A 19,017-nucleotide genomic window follows, 5' to 3' on the forward strand; every position below is an offset into this window, starting at 1 on the left:
TTTGTAGGCTAGTATCAATCTTTGTAGGCTAGTATCTCACCTTGTCTAGCCTATTTAGTTTTGTCGACATTTGGAAAGTTGTTATGTTTCCATCAGGCTTGTCATTAAAATGTTTTGCCCGACATACCTAACTCGCATTAAAAAAAAAGTTGGATGGAAACCGGGTTAGTGTCGTAGAATAAACCGCCCAAGTTTGACCCCCACCTAACTGCGGTTCGCCCAAAAGCGGGTAGCTAACCTCCAGAACGGTTGAAGTATGTACTTGATCCTCACGGTATTGGACCTGACGGAATCCCTATGAGAGAGGGCTGAGCTGAATCCGGGTTGACGTAATAACGTACTGTAGCCCTGTTATGCGCTGCTTCTGCGTTGTCGAGCGCGAGCAAAAAACAAACATATCCCAAGCGTCAGTGATTAGGCCTATTATTCGCGTGAATATTGAGGACAACGGACAAGGTGGATACTATTGACACGATAATAACATCGTTAGCAACCTGCTTAAACGTAAGTATAGTCGCCTTCGTGTCTTTCTAGTAGAAGGCTGTGATATAATGGTAAGAGAGGGAGAGGGGAGAAGCAATGCAGCATTGCTTGGACAGCATCACATCGGAAGCTGGAAAATCACGCCGTAGCACCATAACGGTAAAGGAACAGCAAAAACCGGTCTTGCAACAAAAAATGTCGTTATTGATAATGGGCCTATATCGCTTCAAGTGCATTTTAGACTACCGTAGCCAGTAGCGGATCTTAGTCTGTAGCCTAACATTTCTGTGAAGGAATCATACGTTGCCATGAAACGGGCCTCGATCTGCTATAAACCTTTACAAAATTGTCTCCAACAATAGTCGTTTCGATCTTGGTGTTGGTACTGACTTCGCCATGTGGTCTATATGAAAGGGCACTTCATTGAATATAACAGGCTTTTTGAAAATGAAGTATTGTTGCACAATTTCTACTTAGAATATCAAAAGGGACGCACGTTGAATCATTTCATAGAATGACCCAGCCTATAGATGCTCTATATGAGCCTAAGCAATGTATTTACGTGAAATAGTCAAACTATTTCTGATAGCATACCCGATGTTGAGAGTTGTGACAACAAAGCAGCGCTTGTTCTTGTGCTCTGCTCTTGTCTCTATAACTGCGTTGTGTTGTTATTGTCGTGTTTTTATTGTCGAGTTTTTATTGTCGCCTCTGCGGCTGTGGAACGCACTTCCAGACACTCTTGGGGTTTCAGAGTCTCTGTTCTCCTTTATGGCACAGCTCAAGACCGTGCTGTTCAGTAAAGCTTTCAAGAACCGCTGCTAAATTCTGTCCTCATGTCCACCTGTATATAGTTTTGTTTGTTTGTCTGTGTTCTGTGGTTTGGATTGTTTTTATTAGTTGTGTTATTATTTTGCGCCTTGAGTAGTAGAAAATTCTTTACAAATGACAATGATTATTATTTCACCTATATCGGCTAGTGGTCATTCCTGCTTTGCATTGGAGAAGCTTGGCAGAAGAAAGAGAGAAAGATGTTCACTGTTCATTTCTGATTGTTCATTTAATTTTTGTTTATTATCTATTTCACTTCCTTTGGCATTGTTAACATGTTTACCATGACAATAAATCCCGATGAATTGAGAGCGAGAGATGCAACCAAGCTTGTCTGTGTTGCCTATCCTCCAGTTATGCAACCCGCATATAAGTGGTGGCAGGTAGCCTAGCGGTCAGAGCGTTGGGTCAGTAACCGAAAGGTTGCGAGACCGAATCCCCGAGAAAATATGAATTTGTTATTATCTGACCTGCCTAATAAAATACAAATATTTCCATCTTCATTCTGGCTAATCAAAAGTTTAGTGTCCCGAATCGATTCCGCTCAACACAGACAGAGCGAGGCAATCATTACAATGATAGGCTTCAAATGTGTAAGTATGTCTAGGTATTTTCCTATACTCGCCCCAGGCCTCTAGTAGCCCGGCTGCGGCTTAACTCTGTCTCCACCCTGTTCAGATCAAGTTCCCACTTGTCCTGGCTCTATAGAAGGAGAAGATGACAATCAATTCTCTTCAGTATTTTGAGACAGAAACAGACTGAGTGACTGAAGGTGGTAAAGGACAAGGCACCCTATATCCCAACATAGTGCGCTACTTCTCAAATCAAATGTTATTGGTCCATACACACATTTGTGTAAAGTACTTAAGTTAAAATACTTTAAAGTACAACTTAAATATTTTCTTTAGGGTATCTGTATTTTACTATTTATATTTTTGACAACTTTAACACCACTGCATTCTTAAAGAAAATAATGTACATTTTACTCAATACATTTTCCCTGGCAGTGTAGCCTAGTGGTTAGATCGTTGGACGAATAACCAAAAGGTTACAGGTTCAAATCCCCGAGCTGACAAGGTACAAAATCTGTTGTTCTGCCCCTGAACAGGCAGTTAACCCACTGTTCCCAGGCTGTCATTGAAAATAAGAATTTGTTTAGGCAGCTTGATGTACATGTACACCCCCAAGGACAGGACACGAGCAGAGATTATTTACACCCCCAGGGACAGGACACTAGCAGGGATCATGTACACCCCCAGGGACAGGACACTAGCAGGGCTCATGTACACCCCCAGGGACAGGACACTAGCAGGGCTCATGTACACCCCCAGGGACAGGACACTAGCAGGGCTCATGTACACCCCCAGGGACAGGACACTAGCAGGGATCATGTACACCCCCAGGGACAGGACACCAGCAGGGATCATGTACACCCCCAGGGACAGGACACCAGCAGGGATCATGTACACCCCCAGGGACAGTCTACAGAATGTGAAGACGACGTTACAGAACACAGATATAACATCCACCCTGCGTTGCGGACAGAGAGTGAAATTGCAGGCTCTACTTAACCTGTGTTTACACTACAGTACACTTAGTAGATATTTCACTAGAGGTGTACTTGTATAACAAGCTTACTATGTTACGTAAAGAGAGTAATCTTCCTATAGGCCGGTAAGGGAAGGAAGAGAGGAGGGATCAGAGAGGGTGATGTGCTGTCTTTAGCCCTGACACACACATGATCAGGGATCAGAGACGGTGTGACTCCTGTTCTGTTTTTAGCCAGTGAGATCAGTGAGTCATCCTAACACTCCGTTGTTTCCAATGACAGAGGAAATAGGGGTGGATGTACGTTGTCCTGCCGAAGGAACACACACACACACACACACACACACACAGGTTAGTTAGTACGATTGACTGTGTACGTTAGTGTTGTGAATGTGGGTTGTGGAGAATGTGGGTTGTTGTGAACGTGGGTTGTTGTGAACGTGGGTTTGCATCCCGGGCCAGGCGTTGCATCCCGGGCCGGACCGTGGTGGTGTGTGTCTCTGTGTGAGTAGGACAAAGGCTCTTTTAGTCAGTGAACATTCACACACACACACACACACACACACACACACACACACACACACACACACACACACACACACACACACACACACACACACACAATCACAGAGAAGCTTTGACACACACACACACACACAAGTACATCTGACATTCATAAAGCAGTGTAAAGGCTGAGAGAAGGAGGGAGGGAGGAAAGAGACATGGAGAAGGGAGGGAGGAAAGAGACATGGAGAAGGGAGGGAGGGAGGAAAGAGACATGGAGAAGGGAGGGAGGGAGGAAAGAGACATGGAGAAGGGAGGGACGAGGTTGCTAAGTGACATCCCGTCGTATATAAATGGGGACTTTCTTAGACAGGGTGACCGTTGGACACACAACTAGCAACAACAAACAAGACTTTCGAGTAATCCAGAAAAGAAAAAGTAAAAACCACAAAGAAATTAATTCCAAAAGCGAGAGACGTTCTTCGTTTCATTTCAAAGGCACACAGTTGTCTGTAAAAGCCATTCTGGCTCCTAACATTTGACTTTAAACACAATATTATAGATGGTATTACGGTAATGATGTCCATCTCCACCACGCCCCTCGCTGGCTGTCTCTGTAGCTTCTCTGGGGAGGTCTGCTCTGAATCCCAGCCCTGTTCCTGGAAGTATAGTCCTGATGATGTAAGAGGGAGGAAGGGGGAGGCAGGGAGAGGGGGAGGGGAGGCGGGGGGGCAGGGAGAGGGGGAGGGGGAGGGGGGGGGGCAGGGAGAGTGGGAGGGGGAGGCAGGGAGAGGGGGAGGGGGGGGGGCAGGGAGAGTGGGAGGGGGAGGCAGGGAGAGTGGGAGGGGGAGGCAGGGAGAGGGGGAGGGGGAGGCAGGGAGAGGGGGAGGCAGGGGGAGGGGGAGGGGGAGGCAGGGAGAGGGGGAGGGTAGGAAGGGGGGGCAGGGAGAGGGGGAGGGGAGGAAGGATGTCCTTTGTTTGTAGCTTTTCCTTTCCTTAAAGTGTCTACGTTCTTTGACTCAAAATAGGAATATATGGTGTGTGGTTGGTTGTGTTGTAGAGATTTGATGTTAACCTTTGTGGTGTGGTGTGTAAAATCAAATCAAATTTATTCATATAGCCCTTCGTACATCAGCTGATATCTCAAAGTGCTGTACAGAAACCCAGCCTAAATCCCCGAACAGCAAGCAATGCAGGTGTAGAAGCACGGTGGCTAGGAAAAACTCCCTAGAAAGGCCAAAACCTAGGAAGAAACCTAGAGAGGAACCAGGCTATGTGGGGTGGCCAGTCCTCTTCTGGCTGTGCCGGGTAGAGATTATAACAGAACATGGCCAATATGTTCTAATGTTTATAAATGACCAGCATGGTCCAATAATAATAAGGCAGAACAGTTGAAACTGGAGCAGCAGCACGGCCAGGTGGACTGGGGACAGCAAGGAGTCATCATGTCAGGTAGTCCTGAGGCATGGTCCTAGGGCTCAGGTCCTCCGAGAGAGAGAAAGAAAGAGAGAAAGAGAGAATTAGAGAGAGCACACTTAAATTCACACATGACACTGAATAGGACAGGAGAAGTACTCCAGATATAACAAACTGACCCCAGCCCCCCGACACATAAACTACTGCAGCATAAATACTGGAGGCTGAGACAGGAGGGGTCAGGAAACACTGTGGCCCCATCTGAGGACACCCCCGGACAGGGCCAAACAGGAAGGATATAACAACACCCACTTTGCCAAAGCACAGCCCCCACACCACTAGAGGGATATCTTAAGGGGGGGGGGCAACACACTAACTTTAGGGTTTGGCTGTTTGCTAATGATGATTATACAAAATATATATTTAGTCACATATATGGATATATGCAGTGTAATGTGTTGTTTTACAGGGTCAGTCATAGTAGTATGATAGGTGTTGTTTTACAGCACATATGTCAGAGTCAAGGCCCGCGGGCCACATCCGGCCCGCGAGAAGGTTTTTTACGGCCCCTGGGATGATCTTGATTTATTATTAGAACCGGCCCGCAGACCGCAGCAAGCCGGCAGCCCGCAGATCTTTTACACGCACCAATACTACATTTCCCACAATGCAACGGTGACGCACCGAGCAGTAGGCTGCTTCATTTCAATATTTATTGGCACAGCAGTCGTCAGCATCACAGTAAAATTAACTTTCAGATACCCATCAAAAATGGCAAAACGGAAGGTGGACACTGAGAACCGGGGTTTCAAACAAGGTGGGAGTCGGAGTATATGTTCACGGAGGTAGCTGGAAAACCTGTGTGTCTTCTGTGTGGAGAAAGTGTGGCGGTACTGAAAGAGTATAATCTGAGACGACATTATGAAACGAAACACGCGGACAAAAACAAGAATATGGACATGGAACAAAGGCTACAAAAGGCAGAGGAATTAAAACGAGGCCTCAAATCTCGACAGGCTCTGTTCAAAAAAGCCAAATCACAAGGCCAGGCTGCTGTCAAGGCCAGTTTTATTTTGGCAGAAGAGATCGCTAAATCAGCTCGGCCATTTACGGAGGGGATTTCATCAAAAACTGCATGATTAAAGTTTGTGACGAAGTTTGCCCAGAAAAAGGCAACTCTTTTTAAATGTGAGTCTGAGCAGAAACACCATTGCCGAGAGAGTAGACCAGTTGTCCATCAATCTAAAAGAGCAGCTTGTGAAAAAGGGAAAAGATTTCATTGCATATTCCTTGGCTGTGGATGAGAGCACCGACATTTCTGACATTGCCCAGTTGTCAATTTTCATCCGCGGAGTGGACTCCAGCCTAAGCGTGACAGAGGAGTTTTTGGCTTTACGTCCTATGCATGGCACAACTACGGGGCATGATTTGTATGAAGAGGTGTCAAGATGTGTAAATGAGATGGAGCTGCCTTGGGAAAAACTCGTGGGTTTGACAACCGACGGAGCACCTGCGATGTGTGGACACAGGAGCGGACTGGTGGCGAAGATACGGGAAAAGATGCAAGAGGAAAACGCGACAGGTGAGCTGACAGCTTATCATTGTATCATACACCAGGAAGCGTTGTGCGGTAAAGCCTTGAAAATGGAGCATGTAATGAGCATCATCACGCGCACAGTTAACTTTATCAGAGCCAAAGGTTTGAATCACCGCCAGTTCAAGGCATTTCTGACGGAGTTAGAAACGGAGCATGGTGATTTGCCTTATCACACAGAGGTGCGATGGCTAAGCCAGGGAAAGGTGCTTCAAAGATGTTTCGAGCTTCGTGAGGAGATTTGTCTGTTCTTGGACAGCAAAGGGAAAGACACAACACAACTCCGAGACGAAATGTTTCTGTGTGAAATGGCTTTTCTGTGTGACATTACGAGTCATCTGAATGCAATGAACTTGCAGCTGCAGGGTCGGGATCATGTCATCTCTGATATGTACAGTACAGTGAAGGCATTTAAAACCAAACTGACTCTGTGGGAGACGCAGATGCGGAAAGAAAATTTGAGCCACTTTCCCAGCTGCCAGACCATGAAAGAGAAGCTCTCTACCAGTGCGTTCCCGAGCGCACAGTTGGCTGATAAAATAGGTATGCTTGCCGCTGACTTTCGACGCCGATTTGCTGACTTTGAAGCACAAAAAAGCAGGTTGGAACTGCTCGGTAACCCATTTGCTGTTGACGTGGAAAGCTCACCACCAAACCTCCAAATGGAGTTGATTGACCTCCAATGCAATGATGCACTGAGGGCAAAATATGCGGCAGTGGGTGCTGCGGAGTTCGCCCGTTTCCTCCCCAACACAATGCCCCAGCTGCGCATCCAGGCTGCTCAAACGTTGTCTATGTTTGGCAGCACATACCTGTGTGAACAACTTTTTCTTTGATGAACCTGAACAAAACATCACACAGAAGTCGACTTACTGCTGAACACCTCCACTCAATTCTGAGGATTTCCTCAGCTCAGAGCCTTACCCCGAACATTGATGAACTTGTGGAAAAGATGGGACACCACCAAGTATCACCCTCAACCTCAAACAAGTGAACATTACTGTGCAATCACATATTTAGAGTTTTTACTCAGTTCAAGTTTAAAAGTTAAAGTTTAATATTTGTTTTCACTGCATGTTACTTCTCCTTAAACAAAGTGTTGTTTTTGATTAATAGATTTTTGCACTTTATTTTATTGTATTTCAATCCAATTATATTTTAAAAATATTTCAGTTGAGTGGATGATAGAAAATTGCTATTATTGTTTTTTTCTTTGAAGTAAATTTAGCCCACTTTTGCTAAAATAGAAAATATAGGCTACTGATGGTGCCTTGAATACCGGTTTCTTTCATTTAATGTTCATGTTATGGGGATTTTTATATAAAGGAAATTTGTCTTTTGTGTCTGTTGAAAATTAAAGATTACTGACAGAGCCATAAGAAAATATTGCTTTATTTATCTGATCATATTGGAATATATTTGTTAGGTTTTCAGTAGGTTCAATTAGGTTCACTAGACTATATGCGTCATTTAAAAAGTTTTCAATGAACATTCGAACAGTCCGGCCCTCGGCTTGTAGCTAAATTTTTTATTTGGCCCTCCGTCCATTTGACTTTGACACCCCTGTTTTACAGGGTCAGTCATAGTAGTATGATAGGTGTTGTTTTTAGCTAGCTTGCTGTTGCTAGCTAATTTGTCCCGGGATTTAAACATTGAGTTATTTTACCTGAAATGCACAAGGTCCTCTACTCCGACATTGAATCCACACATAAAACGGTCAACTGAATCGTTTCTAGTCATCTCTCCTCCTTACAGGCTTTTTCTTCTCTTGACTTTATAATGCGATTGGCAACTTTAATAAATTACTGCATTACCGCCACTGACCTCGTTCGTCTTTCAGTCACCCACGTGGGTATAACCAATGAGGAGATGGCACATGGGTACCTGCTTCTATAAACCAATGAGGAGATGGGAGAGGCAGGACTTGCAGCGCGATCTGCATCAGGAATGGAACTGACTTCTATTTTAACCCTTGGCAACGCAGACGCTCGTTGACACGCGCCAGCAGTGTGGGTGCAATAATTGAATAACATAGATTTCTACATTTATTTTTGCAACGCTCGCGCTCGGTGTAGTCAGCCTATTAGAAGTTGAGAGTTAGGTCAGTTTGTGAAGTCTCCACCCTCGCAAAAGGAAACTCTCAGTCCCTATAGATTCTTCAGTCTACAGAATCTGCCCACAAAAGATTAAGACCAGGGTGGAAAACGTACTCAGTGGAACTCATTCAGAGAATGTGTATGTGTGTGCATCCTGGGTTGGCCGGCATGTGTGAGTTTATGTGTGTCATGTTAGAGCTGGGGGTTTACCAGTTTGAAGTATGACAGAGTTTAAGGCCAGGCACCACACCCTCATAGGGTAATTCTTTACCCTTAATCATATCACAATCAACGTTTACCAGTTGCTTTTACCAGTTGACACCAATTATAATACTTTTCTGAATTAAACATTTTCAGAAATATGCTATTAAAATATGCAAATGAGGCAATATCTCATATGCATGTATTTGCATATCAGGCTAATCCATTTTTCTGGACATCGGATGATTTGAAGTCAGCCTTGGTTTAAATTTGTTAAGATGCTCCAGGACCGGACTTGTTTTCATCTTTCTATCAGTAAAATACTAAAGACATGCTGAGAAATTCAAAGAAAATGTTATCTAGAATTATTATTTTTTACCTTTATTTAACCAGGCAAGTCAGTTAAGAACAAATTCTTATTTTCAATGACGGCCTAGGAACAGTGGGTAAACTGCCTGTTCAGGGGCAGAATGACAGATTTGTACCTTGTTAGTTTGGGGGTTTGAGCTTGCAACCTTCCAGTTACTAGTCCAACGATCTAACCACTAGGCTACCCTGCCGCCTCTACACTCTAACCACTGGGCTGCCCTGCCACCTCTACACTCTAACCACTAGGCTGCCCTGCCACCTCTACACTCTAACCACTAGGCTACCCTGCCACCTCAGGGTATCCTGCTTTATCAACAATTCCCTCTGGACCAGTATGGGGAAAATACTGTATAAGGATAACCACACAACATGTAGTAGATGCAGATGTTTCTGAGGCTGAGAAAAAAAATCTGTTGGCATGTGGGAAGAGTCTGACGTTCAGGAAATGGCAGTTGAAGACAAATATAAATAAATCCTGGACCCAATCACCAGCTCTTTCAAAGTAAGTTAAACAATGACGTGTAATTTAATCAAGTGAGCTTTGAAAAGCTTTTATCAATGTATGTCCAGTATAAAGGGGTTAACATTTATGAAAATGTTGACGAAGGTAGTTGACGGTAGTATGATTAACTAAAGAAAATATACATTTTCATCAAGTTTGAGACATTTTTATGTTTACTTTCTTGAAAATGCTAATATTATTGGAAAAACATTTCAGCCTGGTCTCAATATGAGATGTAGGTTCTGTGGCGTTAGCCTCGTGTTGGTCTGGTTCACTCTATCCATTGCCTGTGTTGAGTTTAGGCTAATATTTACCCAGACAAGGCCTGCTGGCAGGGGCGCCGCCAGGGTTTGTGGGCCCCACGAACAGATATCACATTGGACCCCACCACCACAGGCCACACCAACCCTATGCAAACAGCTCTAACCACACACCTCCAGAAGCCAATCGACACATTCAAAGCTTTAAATAACTCTACCTTTTGCAGGCGTGCAACTCTCTTGTCGTCCAATAGTTACTGTATGATGTTAACTGGCAGTGAGCTGTGATAATATAACGCTGTGCATACAGTGGAAGTCACTATTTCATGCAAGACTGATACCCTCATTATGAAATGTGCATCTATCTATATATCCATCTTTTACACTCTTACACTGAAAAATTCTCTTAACATTAATTAATAACTTAAAATAAATATCATTTGAATATACATTAACCTTTTGTAATTAAAATAAATGAACACGATCATCAATAGAATGATATAACAAACAAAATAATAAATTCAGCAGCAGATTTTTTGAACTAAGTATTACATACCAACTAGAAAATAAGCCGATGGAAAATGGAAAACACAATGGAAATTGAAAGGCCTGATGGTGGCGCTAGAGGAAAGGTCAAGAGGTCACCAAACCAACAAGTTTCTCCCACTTGGGGTCTTGATTGTGCACAACAGATTTTATGGTAAATCCAGCCATTACTTTGAGATATATCTTGTTCTCAGTCTTGTTCTCAGCCAGTGGGCATTATGTGTGTCGTGATCCAATATCCATCGTCGTGCCATTTAACAGATATCACTGGCCCTCGCTCAGCCTTACTCACCAAGAGCCCTCGCTCAGCATTACTCACCAAGAGCCCTCGCTCAGCATTACTCACCAAGAGCCCTCGCTCAGCATTACTCACCAAGAGCCCTCGCTCAGCCTTACTCACCAAGAGCCCTCGCTCAGCATTACTCACCAAGAGCCCTCGCTCAGCATTACTCACCAAGAGCCCTCGCTCAGCCTTACTCACCAAGAGCCCTCGCTCAGCCTTACTCACCAAGAGCCCTCGCTCATTCTTACTCACCAAGAGCCCTCGCTCAGACTTACTCACCAAGAGCCCAGCGCCGAGCCTTCTTGCTAGCAAAGTCACTGATCAAGTCTTTGAAGTCCAGCTTTCTAGCTAATTGACGTTCAATGGACAGCATGGCAACACTGCAAAGGCTGTCTTGGGACATAGTGGACCTCAAGTCGTTTTTTTTAAATCCGTTTTAGCTTACTGAAAAACTCTCTCGCCACCAGGAACAGTCACAGGCATTGTACAAAATATACTTAAAGCAAATGCACACTTCTCCAAAAATGCTTTGCAGCTGTATCTTACAAATTACGTTAAGGAGACAAGTTAGGAGGGGAAGGGTCAGCATATACAGTGTTCAGGTGACCAAGAGGGGACAGGTTAGGAGGGGAAGGGTCAGCATATACAGTGTTCAGGAGACCAAGAGGGGACAGGTTAGGAGGGGAAGGGTCAGCATCTACAGTGTTCAGGTGTTTAACTTCATTTTGAAACTCAGGTGTCAGATCTCTGGAATACTTCATGATCTGTGGTTGGCACACAGACGGGACTTTATCCTCACTCATCTGACCAACTTTCAGAACAGCAGGAAATTATTCTACAATTTTTGCAGTGGTGTGGAACCTAGTGTCCAAGTCACTTATGATGTCGTCCATAGCAGTAAAAACACTGTGTTCTGGAACCTAGTGTCCAAGTCACTTATGATGTCTTCCATAGCAGTAAAAACACTGTGTTCTGGAACCTAGTGTCCAAGTCACTTATGATGTCGTCCATAGCAGTAAAAACACTGCGTTCTGGAACCTAGTGTCCAAGTCACTTATGATGTCATCCATAGCAGTAAAAACAGTGTGTTCTGGAACCTAGTGTCCAGGTCACTTATGATGTCGTCCATAGCAGTAAAAACACTGTGTTCTGGAACCTAGTGTCCAAGTCACTTATGATGTCGTCCATAGCAGTAAAAACACTGTGTTCTGGAACCTAGTGTCCAAGTCACTTATGATGTCGTCCATAGCAGTAAAAACACTGTGTTCTGGAACCTAGTGTCCAAGTCACTTATGATGTCGTCCATAGCAGTAAAAACACTGTGTTCTGGAACCTAGTGTCCAAGTCACTTATGATGTCGTCCATAGCAGTAAAAACACTGTGTTCTGGAACCTAGTGGCCAAGTCACTTATGATGTTGTCCATAGCAGTAAAAACACTGTGTTCTGGAACCTAGTGTCCAAGTCACTTATGATGTCGTCCATAGCAGTAAAAACACTGTGTTCTGGAACCTAGTGTCCAAGTCACTTATGATGTCATCCATAGCAGTAAAAACACTGTGTTCTGGAACCTAGTGTCCAAGTCACTTATGATGTTGTCCATAGCAGTAAAAACACTGTGTTCTGGAACCTAGTGTCCAAGTCACTTATGATGTCGTCCATAGCAGTAAAAAACACTGTTCCAAAACACCGTTGCTCCACTGTCCTGAGCCGTCTCTTCTTGAGAGGTCTCATCATGGAATCTCTACCTTTTCCTCTGGCGGCTGTGTTCCATGCAAAAGTTCAAATCAAATCAAATTGAGGTGCAACATCCATTTGCGTGGCAATCAGTGTTGCCTCAGACAGGAGAGACTCCCATCCATCTCTAAGAGCCCGCATCTCTTCCTTTTAAGGCTCTGATATTGGCTGCCTCTGTGTCAAGTGAGATTTTTCCTGACAGGATAATTACATTCCTGCCCACAGTGCATTGCAGTACCTGCAATTATGCCAATTGACATATCATTCAACCCAATGCTGCTCACCTCCTTCTTCAGTTGTGAGTAGGGCTGGTTCAGGGGGATGGGGAGACGGGGCTGGTTCAGGGGGATGGGGAGACGGGGCTGGTTCAGGGGGATGGGGAGACGGGGCTGGTTCAGGGGGATGGGGAGACGGGGCTGGTTCAGGGGGATGGGGAGACGGGGCTGGTTCAGGGGGATGGGGAGACGGGGCTGGTTCAGGGGGATGGGGAGACGGGGCTGGTTCAGGGGGATGGGGAGACGGGGCTGGTTCAGGGGGATGGGGAGACGGGGCTGGTTCAGGGGGATGGGGAGACGGGGCTGGTTCAGGGGGATGGGGAGACAGGGCTGGTTCAGGGGGATGGGGAGACGGGGCTGGTTCAGGGGGAGGGGGAGACGGGGCTGGTTCAGGGGGATGGGGAGACGGGGCTGGTTCAGGGGGATGGGGAGACGGGGCTGGTTCAGGGGGAGGGGGAGACGGGGCTGGTTCAGGGGGATGGGGAGACGGGGCTGGTTCAGGGGGACATTTTGGACATTATCAGTGTGTTTCTTCATTTGGGACATTATCCGTGTGTTTCTTCATTTGGGACATTATCAGTGTGTTTCTTCATTTGGGACATTATCCGTGTGTTTCTTCATTTGGGACATTATCAGTGTGTTTCTTCATTTGGGACATTATCAGTGTGTTTCTTCATTTGGGACATTATCCGTGTGTTTCTTCATTTGGGACATTATCCGTGTGTTTCTTCATTTGGGACATTATCAGTGTGTTTCTTCATTTGAGACATTATCAGTGTGTTTCTTCATTTGGGACATTATCCGTGTGTTTCTTCATTTGGGACATTATCTGTGTGTTTCTTCATTTGGGACATTATCCGTGTGTTTCTTCATTTGGGACATTATCCGTGTGTTTCTTCATTTGGGACATTATCCGTGTGTTTCTTCATTTGGGACATTATCCGTGTGTTTCTTCATTTGGGACATTATCCGTGTGTTTCTTCATTTGGGACATTATCCGTGTGTTTCTTCATTTGGGACATTATCCGTGTGTTTCTTCATTTGGGACATTATCCGTGTGTTTCTTCATTTGGGACATTATCCGTGTGTTTCTTCATTTTGGACATTATCCGTGTGTTTCTTCATTTGGGACATTATCCGTGTGTTTCTTCATTTGGGACATTATCCGTGTGTTTCTTCATTTGGGACATTATCAGTGTGTTTCTTCATTTGGGACATTATCCGTGTGTTTCTTCATTTGGGACATTATCCGTGTGTTTCTTCATTTGGGACATTATCCGTGTGTTTCTTCATTTGGGACATTATCCGTGTGTTTCTTCATTTGGGACATTATCCGTGTGTTTCTTCATTTGGGACATTATCCGTGTGTTTCTTCATTTGGGACATTATCCGTGTGTTTCTTCATTTGGGACATTATCCGTGTGTTTCACTCTGTTATCCCATGACTCTGGTTGTTTGTTCCTTGGCATTCTTCCACTGAAACAAAAAGGAACAGAATGTCACATCAGAGGAACACTAGTGCCAACTGTTAAAACTTATTGACTTTAGTAAAAAAGTGTTATTTTATCCTTATTTAAGTCGGCAAGTCAGTGAAGAACAAATTCTTATTTTCAACGATGACCAAGGAACAGAGGGGTTAACTGCCTTGTTCAGGGGCAGAATGACATATTTGTACCTTGTCGGCTCGGGGATTTGAACTCGCAACCTTTCGGTTACTAGCCCAACACTCTGAACACTAGGCTACCCTGCTGCATTATAATGGTGTCATAATGCATCGTAAGAGTTAACATAAATCACCGATAACCCCCTACTGCTGTGTGCTCTTGCAGATGGCATTGAACATAAGTCATGTGAACTGCTACTACGACCTCTGTTGATTTTGATACAGTACAGCCATCAAAGATAGTAGCCGACACTAAGCAGGGATTGTACCGTTCTAGTCTTTAAAAAAAAAAACAGTACGGGACAGTTAACCCCAATCTGATCCTTCAGCCAATCCCTTAATTTCATTTGAAGAGTCAATGGTGGGGTGGGTGAGTGCTACACATTAGGCCAATGCGGTTAGCTTCAGGCTGAATTTGTGTGGTTTGACTGTTGGCTTGTCCTTAGACTGCTAATATGCTAGGCTATTGCTTTTAGGATCTGGTGTGGTGGGTGTTGGCTTGTCCTTAGACTGCTAATATGCTAGGCTATTGCTTTTAGGATCTGGTGTGGTGGGTGTTGGCTTGTCCTCAAAGTGCTAAACTAAGCTAATAAGCTAGGCTAATCCTGTTAGCATTGACCACTTTCTCTCTCTGGGAACAGCTGGTCATACAGAAACACTGCAGCAGTGTAGCTGCAACTGTGGATTTAGGACAGTATTTAAACCGTATTCACTGTTTGAAAGGTTGTATGTTTGCTGGGTACCGTGCGCTGGACATTGTTATGTCAGGAGACGCTAGGTTCTTGTTAAAGGAGAATGGAGGAGAGAAGTTTGTTTTGAAGGTTGGATGGAGATGGGTGGAGATGAATGGAGAAGGAGTGATAATTGTTGAAGGGGGGGATGTTGAGGAGGAGAAGAGGGGAGAGCAGACTTAAGTAAGGGGGATGATCCTCTGACAACATCCTGTATGACTCACTGTAGCTGGCTCAGAGACAGGAAGTGGGGTGTGGGGATTCCGTCAGTGTTGTTGTCTGTGTCTCCCTTCTGCCTCAGGCATTTCAGATAGACCTGTAATTGACCCTTGAAATTGAATGGATTTGACCTGCCAGTGTGTGTGTGTCTGAATCTGTGTGTATGTGTGTGTGTTTGAGCAGATAGAGCTACTGGTCTGCTGTCTCTAACCCCACCTGCACTGTCAGTCTCTGTAACAATTGTGGATTATAAATATATCTAGGATTATGTCTGAGTTAGAATCAATCTATCCAAGATTACTCGCCAGTAGGTGTTGAGTCTGGATTAGAGTCATCTTGATTTGCCAGCGGCCACCTCTCTGCCCGTGATGACACCTGTCACCGCCCTGCGCCAGGGAGTTTATGAGATGCCTGTCTAGCCATAGACATATCCAACGGCATTGATTAGATGTTAGCAATGAAAGTATGAGAGAGTGGAAGATTAGATGTGTGAGCTCATACTGTGTGTGAGAGAGAACCTGTCTCACCGTTTCCACCTCACATGGCAGTGACTCATGACTCCCCTGCTGTATGAGAAGACTTGTTATTTAACAGCTTCACAAGTCGCTTAAGATCTTTAGATATCATACGGTGGTGGAAATCATGTGACAGTGTAGAGTATCTGCCTGTTGTGTTGACTCTGGCTCTGGCTCTCTCTCTCTCTGGCTCTCTGGCTCTCTCTCTCTCTCTCTCACTGGCTCTCTCTCTCTCTCTCTCTCTCTGGCTCTCTCTCTCTCTCTTACTGGCTCTCTCTCTCTCTGGCTCTCTGGCTCTCTCTCTCACTGGCTCTCTCTCTCTCTCTCTGGCTCTCTGGCTCTCTGGCTCTCTGGCTCTCTGGCTCTCTCTCTTTCTCTGGCTCTCTGGCTCTCTGGCTCTCTCTCTCACTGGCTCTCTCTCTCTCTCTCTCTCTGGCTCTCTGGCTCTCTCTCTCACTGGCTCTCTCTCTCTCTCTCTCTCTCTCTCTCTCTCTCTCTCTCTCTCTGGCTCTCTGGCTCTCTCTCTCTCTTCCTCTCCCTCTCTCTCTCTGGCTCTCTCTCTGTCTCTCTCTGTCTCTCTCTGGCTCTGGCTCTCTCTCTCTCTCTCTGGCTCTGGCTCTCTCTCTCTGGCTCTCTCTCTCTGGCTCTCCCTGTCTCTCTGGCTCTCTCTCTCTCTGGCTCGCTCTCTCTCTCTGTCTCTCTCTGTCTCTCTGGCTCTCTCTCTGTCTCTCTCTGTCTCTTTCTCTCTCTCTGGCTCTCTCTCTGGCTCTCTCTCTGGCTCTCTCTCTGTCTCTCTCTATCTCTCTCTCTCTCTCTCTCTCTCTCTCTCTCTCTCAATTCAATTTTCAATTCAAGGGCTTTATTGGCATGGGAAACATGTGTTAACATTGCCAAAGCAAGTAAGGTAGTCTGTCTCTGTCTCTCTCTCTCTCTCTGGCTCTGGCGCTCTCTCTCTCTTCCTCTCCCTCTCTCTCTCTGGCTCTCTCTCTGTCTCTCTCTCTGGCTCTCTGGCTCTCTCTCTCTCTTCCTCTCCCTCTCTCTCTCTGGCTCTCTCTCTCTTCCTCTCTGTCTCTGTCTCTCTCTGGCTCTCTCTCTGTCTCTCTCTGGCTCTCTCTCTGTCTCTCTCTGGCTCTGTCTCTCTCGCTCTGGCTCTCTCTCTCTCTCTCTGGCTCTGGCTATCTCTCTCTCTCTGGCTCTCTCTCTCTGGCTCTCCCTGTCTCTCTGGCTCTCTCTCTCTCTGGCTCGCTCTCTCTCTCTGTCTCTCTGGCTCTCTCTGGCTCTCTCTCTGTCTCTCTCTGTCTCTTTCTCTCTCTGGCTCTCTCTCTGGCTCTCTCTCTGTCTCTCTCTGTCTCTCTCTCTCTCTCTCTCTCTCTCTCTCTCTCTCTCTCTCTCTCTCAATTCAATTTTCAATTCAAGGGCTTTATTGGCATGGGAAACATGTGTTAACATTGCCAAAGCAAGTAAGGTAGTCTCTCTCTGTCTCTGGCTCTCTCTCTCTCTCTCTCTCTCTCTCTGGCTCTGGCGCTCTCTCTCTGGCTCTCTCTCTCTCTCTCTCTCTCTCTCTCTCTCTCTCTCTCTCTCTCTGTCTCTCTCTCTGGCTCTCTCTCTGTCTCAATTCAATTCAATTCAAGGGGCTTTATTGGCATGGGAAACATGTGTTAACATTGCCAAAGCAAGTAAGGTAAACAATAAAAATTAACAGTAGACATCACACATACAGAAGTTTCAAAACAATAAAGACATTACAAATGTCATATTATATATATATTTACAGTGTTTTTACAAGGTACAAATGTCTCTCTCTCTCTCATATTTATTTATTTATTTATTTATTTATTTATTTATATATATATATATATATATACACACCTTCAATTTAAGGGGCTTTATTGGCAATGGTGTTTGTAATTCACTGGTTGCCCTTTTCTTGTGGCAACAGGTCACAAATCTTGCTGCTGTGATGAAAAACTGATATTTCACACTGTAGATATGTATCAAAATCGGAATTGTTTTTGAATTCTTTGTGGATCTGTGTAATCTGAGGGAAATATATCCCTCTCATACGGTCATACATTTGGTAGGAGGTTAGGAAGTGCCGCTCAGTTTCCACCTCATTTTGTGGGCAGTGAGCACATAGTTAGACCTGGCTCTCGAGAGAAGACAGGCTATGGTGGTCTTTCTCAATAGCAAGGCTATGCTCACTGAGTCTGTACATAGTCAAAGCTTCCCTTAAGTTTGGGTCAGTCACAGTGGTCAGGTATTCTGCCACTGTGTACTCTCTGTTTAAGGGCAAATAACATTCTAGTTTACTCTGTTTTTTTGTTAATTCTTTCCATTATGTCAAGTAATTATCTTGTGTTTTCTCATGACTTGTTTGGGTCTAATTGTGTTGCTGTCCTGGGGCTCTGTGCTGTGTGTTTTTGTTTGTGAACAGAGCCTCCGGACCAGCTTGCTTAGGGGACTTTTCTCCATGTTCATCTCTCTGTAGGTGATGGCTTTGTTATGGAAGGTTTGGGAAGCGCTTCCATTTAGGTGGTTGTAGAATTTAACATCTTTTCCAGATTTTGACAATTAGCGGGTATCGGCCTAATTCTTCTCTGCATGCATCATTTGGTGTTTTGCGTTGTACACTGAGGATATTTTTGCAGAATTCTGTATACTGAGTCTCAATTTGGTGTTTGTCCCATTTTGTGAATCCCTGGTTGGTGAGCGAACCCCAGACCTCACAACCATAAAGGGCAATGGGTTCTGTATGTTTTTTCCCTATTTTAACCGCACACTTGTTGTTTGTGTACATGGATTTTATAATGTCGTATGTTTTTCCCCCAACACCACTTTCCATCAATTTGAATAGCAGACAAATTTAGTCGGAGGCTTTTTGGAAATCAAAAGAAGCATGCGAAGACTTTGCCTTTGTTTTGGTTTGTTTGTTTGTCCGTTAGGGTGTGCAGGGTGAGTACGTGGTCTGTCGTTCGATCATTTGGTAAAAAGCCAATTTGACATTTGCTCAGTACATTGTTTTCCCTGAGGAAATGTATGAGTCTGCTGTTAATGATAATGCAGAGGATTTTCCCGGGGTTGCTGTTGATGCATATCCCACAGTAGTTATTGGGGTCAAATTTGTCTCCACTTTGATGAATTGGGGTGATTAGTCCTTGGTTCCAAATATTGAGGAAGATGCCAGAGCTAAGGATGATGTTTAAGAGTTTTAGTATAGTCAATTGGAATTTGTTGTCTGTATATATT

General features: G+C 44.8%; 1 protein-coding gene across 2 annotated transcripts in view; it reads left to right on the top strand.

The window, feature by feature from the left end:
* Positions 1-250: 250 nt before the first annotated feature.
* Positions 251-19,017, top strand: part of LOC135511212 (AP-4 complex accessory subunit RUSC2-like) — a 53,222-nt gene continuing 34,455 nt past the window's right edge. The window contains exon 1 of one of the 2 annotated variants that reach the window (XM_064932869.1): positions 251-504. The gene's annotated coding sequence lies outside the window, so the exon portion shown is untranslated. The remainder of the gene's footprint in view (positions 505-19,017) is intronic. The other variant, XM_064932887.1, reaches the window with a different exon arrangement.

The sequence above is a fragment of the Oncorhynchus masou genome, chromosome 1 (genome assembly GCF_036934945.1).
Source record: "Oncorhynchus masou masou isolate Uvic2021 chromosome 1, UVic_Omas_1.1, whole genome shotgun sequence".
In the NCBI taxonomy this organism is placed as follows: Eukaryota; Metazoa; Chordata; class Actinopteri; order Salmoniformes; family Salmonidae; genus Oncorhynchus; species Oncorhynchus masou.